Source organism: Aethalodelphis obliquidens, unplaced genomic scaffold (genome assembly GCF_003676395.1).
Source record: "Aethalodelphis obliquidens isolate GAN/ISIS:26980383/991018 unplaced genomic scaffold, ASM367639v1 scaffold39, whole genome shotgun sequence".
Lineage (NCBI taxonomy): Eukaryota > Metazoa > Chordata > Mammalia > Artiodactyla > Delphinidae > Aethalodelphis > Aethalodelphis obliquidens.
The window spans coordinates 7,671,299-7,680,031 of NW_020837983.1; positions in this window are offsets into that span (position 1 = coordinate 7,671,299).

Genomic DNA, 8,733 nt, shown 5'->3' on the forward strand with positions numbered 1-8,733 from the left:
GCTGTAATTGAGTACCACCAGGGGTGCTGCCAAGCAGCTCCTCAAACAAAAGCCCCTTTCGCTTCTCTGCCCTGGGAAAGGCACAGGTGAAGCCCACAGGGCCCGGGCCCGCTGGAGATGAAGCTTCCGCTACAGGGGCCAGCCCTGATTTTGTAAAGGGCGGTGATTACCAGTTGATCTGACCCATGCAGTGTTGTTCCAGGACAAAGGGAAGCCACTTCCAGGGGAACTGATGCCAGGGCCAGTACCCGTGGGTGGTCACTGCCCACTTTTGCTGATGCAGCCCTTCTGCCTGCCAACCCCCTTCCCACCTCTGCAGCTGGGAGTGAGTCACTGACACACCCGTTTCCAAGGCCTAGCAGGCCAGCCCTGCTTCCCAGCAGACGATGTGTCCAGGCACAGTTGAGGGTTCACCTCATGACTAATCACAAATAATGAATTGTGGTGCTTCTGAAGAATGGCCAGGGTGGGCTACGGGAGGAGGATCTCTGTGCTGGGGCCAAATAATCCAGGCCAGGGGCGTGTCTGAGCCGCCCACCCTTTACCTACATGGTTCTTGGAACTCTGCGAATAACTCCATCCGTATCCAGGGATCCAGGGTGGCAGACCACAGGCCCCTGGCATCAGGCCTCTGAGTTATGACCACTTAGTGGGCTCCAGGTCTGTCCAGATGACCCAGCTGAAAGCCGGCCCCTCGTCTCAGCAGAGAGGAAGCTCAGACACAGTGGTTCAGCCCTGGGCACCTGAGCCCGCCTGCCCGGGTTCTTACTTGCTCTGCACCTGGTAAGGACTCACTAACAAGCTGTTATTAAGGTATGGGGACCTGCATCTGGCCCCGGAATTAGGGACCAAGGGAACAAAACGGCACAAATGCAAGTAGCGGTGAACTTCGGAAGCGCCACACTGTGTTCTGGGCCATCAGTCGACTCCCCTCGTGTGCGGGGAAAGATCTAGCGGTCCCCACCTCCCCTCGGCCCCAGAGGGGATAGCGAAGGGTTAGTGAGCCAGGCCCCGCCCTTTGACATCGGTGGCAGGCCTCAGCCCTGATGGGAAAAAGGGAAACCAGTGTGTGACAGGGCCCGTGGGCCCAGCGCCCTCATGGGTCCTCATTTTTCAGCACCAGGCCTTCGGTACCAAGTTCAGAGCCCTTGCCGGTGGGCTAAGGCTCGGCTGTCTTGACCACGTCGGGTTAGGTCGGCTCTGGAAGTAAACTTGACCGCGCCTTTGGGGGAGGTGTCACCACCTTAGCTGAAATTCTGGGCTACTTGTCCCGACCTCAGGGGACCCTAGAGCCCTTTGCCCAGCCCCGATCATGTGTCTGGAGGCATTAGTTACCTGTCTGCTGAGGGAGGGTTGGAAATCATCACACCACAAAATCACCAATTTTTTATGCACGCCTTCACCTGTAGATTCTAAAAGACTGCTAAATTCCTACCATGCCAGCTTCTTTGCTGGACACTGAGGGTAAAACAAAGCCCTCTTGGAATTTACAGTCTATTAAGAGAGACCCAACTAAATGAGCAATTACAATAAACGAGCACGACAAATGCTGCGATGGGACCAGGGTGGGTGCCACAGGGATAGAGGAGGAGCAGGCAATCCAGCTGGCCAGAGTGGCTTCCTGGAAGAAGTGGCCCTTCAACCATGAGAAGGGAGTAGTAATAATGCTCCCTTACTCTTAAACCTGAGATACTATAGATGCCCCCAAAGAAGCTGAGCTCTTTTTTTCCCTACAAAAATTACCTTTCAAAAAAAAAAACAAAAATAGGGAGAGGAGAGATGTTCTTATCTGAGCCTTTAGAAAGTTTCATTTCTCATAGCAAACAGCCTTTTCTCTAAGACTTTATCTGGACCAACAAAGACCTGTTTAGAGAAAGCATATGAGGCTGACGTGACCTCCTGTCGATACTAGTTTACAGAGATGCTCGTTATGGCGATGTTTATAGAGATGACCATATAAATTTGGCTAAAAATAAAGAAGGTAGAGGAATATAGCACAGCTTTAGTTATTATTCCTGGGATGGTAGCCTCCCCGTTTTGTTAGATATTGTGAACAAGCATGCCCAAGGGCCCTCAGGATACAGTACAAGAGATCCCCTTGAAATAACATCAGATAAGCAATGGGTTGTTCCCTGTCCATCTTACATGGATTCAGAAGGGCTGCGGCTCAACAGCTGAGAGGGAAGTAAAGAAAAATGGATGTGCTCTGGTAAGAGAAAGACGCTGGTGCCAAAGACATCCATAGTAAAAGAAAGTATTTTAATGAAATGAAAATAAAATACTTTATGTGCTATGTAATTTTAAATATATGTGTATCCCTAATGAGTTAACTTATACCCTAGGGTTTGTATAATCAGGTTGGCAAAAAACAAAACACTTTTGGGGAAACCTTCTCATTGAGCAGATGGAAGCTTGCCTTATCTTCGAGGCTGCCTTCTAGGTGGGCAAAATGAGAAGTCTCGGGGCTTCCCTGGTGGCGCAGTGGTTGAGTATCTGCCTGCTAATGCAGGGGACACGGGTTCGAGCCCTGGTCTGGGAGGATCCCACATGCCGCGGAGCAACTAGGCCCGTGAGCCACAACTACTGAGCCTGTGCTCTAGAGCCTTTGCTCCGCAACGAGAGGCCGCGATACTGAGAGGCCTGCGCACCGCGATGAAGAGTGGCCCCTTCTTGCCACAACTAGAGAAAGGCCTCGCACAGAAACGAAGACCCAACACAGCAAAAATAAATTAATTAATTAATAAACTCCTATGCCCAACATCTTAAAAAAAAAAAACAAAAAAACCCGAGAAGTCTCTTCAGAGCTTGGTCAACCTACAAGAATGTATTAAGAACCTAACTGGGTATTGTGGTGGCCATGAAAAGGAAACCAGGGCCCTCGCATCCAGGAGTTTGCAAACTAACTCTGGAAACCAGACCCGAGGGTGGGAAATTATCAGAGGAGAGGAGATGGCAGGGCAGGGTAGACGAGTCTTCCGTGGCACTGGAATGGCCCCCTTGTCAAAGCATGTTCTCCAAATTCAGGTCCACTGTGTCTTGAACTTGGAGGCATCTTGTGTCCATGGGCACCCATCGATAGGAACCAGAGGCAAGGCAAAAGGACCAAATTAACCCAGAGGTGCCCCGTCTTGCCAGTGCAGCCCCCCGGGAAATGGAGAGGTTGATACAGTGGTCCCTGATAAATCAATACCTGGCAGGCAAGGCAAGGGATCTCAGGGAGTCCCCCACATCGGGACCCCCGTCTGCTATGTCGCCAGGCCCCAGCCATCCTTCTGAGACCATGAGGTCCTCCCCAGGGCCCAATCTGGCTCTCTTCAGGCAGTCTGATGGTACCAGGCACCCTCTGTGCGCCAGCTCCTGTACATCTGTGGCTGCAGAAATGCCACAGATCAGAGCAAGCGCCCCAAGCTGAAAATCGGCTGCTTCCTTTCCCTGTTCCCACAAGCCCTCAGCTCTCTGCCAGCAGCCCTCTAATACCATGATGCTTCATCCTGAGCTCACCAATCGGGCACAAGTGTGGCTGACCTGGTCATGAGAGGCAAGCACCTAGGCAGAGCAGGAAGAAACAAATTTGTTTGACAGCCACTACCTTGAAGGCGACATTCATCCCTTTTCCAAAGCGTGCACCATTGGCGACTTCTACGTGAGATTTATGGGAACATTATTTGGCAAATCACATGCTGACATACTTATCTTGTTAGCTGTCAAGATGAGTAAGTATGCACGTTGACTGCCATCATTCAGCCTGCATAGAAAAACACTACCACTCAAGAAATCTGACACAATAAATACATTTCCTAACATGATTTGTTAGATTTATATTAATCCTTTGTTCAGAGCTTGTCATAACTGACCTTAAATAGACCTACAATGACCCACAGACGAGAGGCCTCGAGTGGTCACTTGCCCCACATATAAAGCCACAGGCTGCCAGCACCACCTGGAGAGATGTGTGATGGAGAAGCTACCCAGCCTGCATCGTATATTTTATTTGTCTTTTGGTATCTAATTACCCTGAAGGAGCCACTGAAAACCATAGGTTTAGGCCTTGCCACCAATGCAAGCAGAAAGCCAAGGGGCAGGTAAAGTAATTGACATATTTCTCTCTCTTTTTTTTTTAATAGATCTTTATTGGAGTCTAATTGCGTCACAATACTGTGTTAGCTTCTGTTGCACAACAAAGCGAATCAGCCATAGGCATACACATGTCCCCATATCCCCTCCCTCTTGAGCCTCCCTTCCATCCTCCCTATCCCACCCCTCTAGGTCATCGCAGAGCACCAAGCCAATCTCCCTGTGCTATGCTGCTGCTTCCCACCAGCCAACTATTTTACATTCGGTAGTGTATATATATCGATGCTACTCTCACTTTGCCCCAGCTTTGCCCTCCCACCCCATGTCCTCAAGTCCATTTTCTATGTCTACCTCTTTATTCCCACCCTGCAACTATGTTCATCAGTACCATTTTTTTTTTTTTTTAGATTCCATATATATGTGTTAGCATACGGTATTTGTTTTTCTCTTTCTGACTTACTTCACTCTGTATGACAGACTCTAGGTCCATCCACCTCACTACAAAAAACTCAGTTTCATTTCTTTTTATGGCGGAATAATATTCCATTGTATATATGTGCCACATCTTCTTTATCCAATCATCTGTTGATGGACATTTAGGTTGGTTCCATGTCCTGGCTATTGTAAATAGTGCTGCAATGAACATTGTGGTATGTGTCTGTTTTTGAATTATGGTTTTCTCAGGTTATATGCCCAGTAGTGGGATTGCTGGGTCATATGGTAGTTCTATTTTTAGTATTTTAAGGAAACTCCATACTGTTCGCCATAGTGGTTGTATCAATTGACATTCCCACCAACAATACAAGAGGGCTCCCTTTTCACCACACCCTCTCCAGCATTTATTGTTTGTAGATTTTTTGATAATGGCCATTCTGACCAGTGTGAGGTGATACCTCACTGTAGTTTTGATTTGCATTTCTCTAATGATTAGTGATGTTGAGCATCTTTTCATGTGCCTCTTGGCCATCTGTATGTCTTCCTTGGTGAAATGTCTATTTAGGTCTTCCGCCCATTTTTTAACTGGATTGTTTGGTTTTTTTGATATTGAGCTCCATGAGCTATTTGTATATTTTGGAGATTAATCCTTTGTCTGTTGCTTCATTTGTAAATATTTTGTCCCATTCTGAGGGTTGTCTTTTTGTCTTGTTTATGGTTTCCTTTGCTGTGCAAAAGCTTTTAAGTTTAATTAAGTCCCATTTCTTTATTTTTGTTTTTATGTCCATTACTCTAGGAGGTGGATCAAAAAAGATCTTGCTGTGGTTTATGTCAAAGAGTGTATTATTTCCTGTGTTTTCCTCTAAGAGTTTTGTAGTGTCTGGTCTTACATTTAAGTCTTTAAGCCATTTGCAGTTTATTTTTGTGTATTGTGTTAGGTAGTGTTCTAATTTCATTCTTTTACATGTAGCTGTCCAGTTTTCCCAGCACTGCTTACTGAAGAGGCTGTCTTTTCTCCATTGTATGTTCTTGCCTCCTTTGTCATGAATCAGGTGCCCATATGTGTGTGGGTTTATCTCTGAGCATCTATCCTGTACCATTGGTCTATATTTCTGTTTTTGTGCCAGTACCATACTGTCTTGATTATTGTAGCTTTGTGGTGTAGTTTGCAGTAAGAGACCCTAATTCCTCCAACTCTGTTTTTCTTTCTTGAGATTGCTTTGACAATTTGGGGGCTTTTGTGTTTCCATACGAATTGTAAAATTTTTTGTTCTAATTCTGTGAAGAATGCCATTGGTAGTTTGATAGGGATTGCATTGAATCTGTAGATTGCTTTGGGTAGTATAGTCATTTTCACAATATTGAGTCTTCCAATCCAAGAACATGGTATATTTCTCCATCTGTTTATGTCATCTTTAATTTCTTTCATCAGTGTTTTATACTTTCCTGAGTACAAGTCTTTCACCTCCTTAGTCAGGTTTATTCCTAAGTATTTTATTCTTTTTGTTGCAATGGTAGATAGGAGTGTTTCCTTAATTTCTCTTTCTGATTTTTCATTGTTGGTGTATAGGAATGCCAGAGATTTCTGTGCATTAATATTGTATCCTGCAACCTTACCAAATTCATTGATTAGTTCTAGTATTTTTCTGGTGGCATCTTCAGGATTTTCTATGTATAGTAGCATGTCAACTGCAAACATTGACAGTTTTACTTCTTCTTTTCCAATTTGTACTCCATTTATTTCTTTTTCTTCTCTGCTGTGGCTAGGGCTTCCAAAATTATGTTGAATAAGAGTGATGAGAGTGGACATCATTGTTTTGTTCCTGATCTTAGCGGAAATGCTTTCAGTTTTTCACCATTGAGTATGATACTTGCTGTGGGCTTGTCATATATGGCCTTTACTATGTTGAGGTAGGTGCCCTCTATGCCCATTTTCTGGAGAGTTTTCATCATAAATAGATGTTGAAATTTGTCAAAACCTTTTTCTGCATCTATTGAGATGATCATATGGTTTTTATACCTTAATTTTTTAATATGGTGTATCACATTAATTGATTTGCATATATTAAAGAATCCTTGCATCCCTGAGATAAATCCCACTTGATCATGGTGTATGATCCTTTTAATGTCCTGTTGGAATCTGTTTGCTAGTATTTTGTTGAGGATTTTTGCATCTATGTTCATCAGTGATATTGGTCTGTGATTTTCTTTTTTTGTGATATCTTTTTCTGGTTTTGGTATCAGGGTGATGGTGGCTTCATAAAGTGAATTTGGGAGTGTTTCTCCCTCTGTAATTTTTTGGAAGGGTTTGAAAAGGATCAGTGTTAGCTCTTCTCTAAATATCTGATTTATATCCATTACTCTAGGAGGCGGGTCAAAAAAGATCTTGCTGTGGTTTGTGAGTGTATTTCCCATGTTTTCCTCTAAGAGTTTTATAGTGTCTGGTCTTACATTTAAGTCTTTAATCCACTTGGAGTTTATTTTTTTGTATTGTGTTAGGTAGTGTTCTAATTTCATTCTTTTACATGTAGCTGTCCAGTTTTCCCAGCACCACTTACTGAAGAGGCTTTGAAGCCATCTGGTCCTGGACTTTTGTTTGCTGGAAAATTTTTAATTATGGTTTCAATTTCATTACTTATGATAGGTCTGTTTATATTTCCTAATTCTTCCTGGTTCAGTCTTGGAAAATTGCACCTTTCCAAGTATTTGTCCATTTCTTCATGGTTGTCCACTTTATTGGCATATAGTTGTTTGTAGTAGTTTTATAATCCTTTGTATTTCTGCAGTGTCAGTTGTGATTTCTCCTTTTTCATTTCTAATTTTATTGCTTTGTGTCCTCTCCCTTTTTTTCTTGATGAGTCTGGCTAAGTGTTTATCAATTTTGTTTATCTTCTCAAAGAACCAGCTTTTAGTTTTATTGATCTTTGCTATTGTTTTCTTTGTTTCTATTTCATTTATCTCTGCTCTGATTTTTATGATTTCTTTCCTTCTACTGACTTTGGGTTTTCTTTGTTCTTCTTTCCCTAGTTGTTTTAAGTGTAGGGTTAGATTGTTTATTTGAGTTTTTTCTTGAGGTGAGATTTTATTGCTATAAACTTCCCTCTTAGAACTGCTTTTGATGCATCCCATAGGTTTTGGGTCATCGTGTTTTCATTGTCATTTGTTTCTACGTATTTTTAAATTTCTTCTCTGATTTTTTTCAGTGATCTCTTGGTTATTTAGTAGTGAACTGTTTAGCCTCCACATATTTGTGTTTTTTACCGTTTTTTTCTTGTAATTGATTTCCAATCTCATAGCGCTGTGGTCAGAAAGGATGCTTGATAGGATTTCAATTTTCTTAAATTTTCCAAGGCTTGATTTGTGATCCAAGATGTGCTCTATCTTGGAGAATGTTCCATGTGCACTTGAGAAGAAAGCGTATTCTGACACTTTTGGGTGGAATGTTCTATAAATATCAATGAGATCTATCTGGTCTATTGTGTCATTTAAAGCTTGTGTTTCTGTATTTATTTTCTGTTTGGATTATCTGTCCATTGGTGATAGTGGGGTGTTAAAGTCCCCTACTATTATTGTGTTTCTGCCGATTTCCCCTTTTATAGCTGTTAGTATTTGTCTTATGTATTGAGGTGCTCCTATGTTGGGTGCATAAACATTTATAATTGTTATATCTTCTTCTTGGATTGATCCTTTGATCACTATGTATTGTCTCTCCTTATCTCTTGCAACAGTCTTTATTTTAAAGTCTATTTTGCCTGATGTGAGTATTGCTACTCCAGCTTTCTTTTGATTTCCATTTGCATGGGATATTTTTTTCCATCCGTTCACTTTCAGCCTGTATGTGTTCCTAGGTCTGAAGTGGGTCCCTTGTAGACAGCATATATATGGGTCTTGTTTTGTATCCATTCAGCCAGTCTGTGTCTTTTGGCTGGGGCATTTTATCCATTTACATTCAAGGTTATTATCAATATGCATGTTCCTATTACCATTTTCTTAATTGTTTTTGGTTTGTTTTTGTGGGTCTTTTTCTTCTCTTGTGCTTCCCACTTAGAGAAATTTCTTTAGCATTTGTCGTAAAGCTGGTTTGGTGGTGCTGAATTCTCTTAGCTTTTGCTTGTCTGAAAAGCTTTTGATTTCTCCATCAAATCTGAATGAGACCCTTGCTGGGTAGAGTAATCTTGGTTGTAGGTTTTTCTCTTTCATCACTTTAAGTATATCTTGCCACTC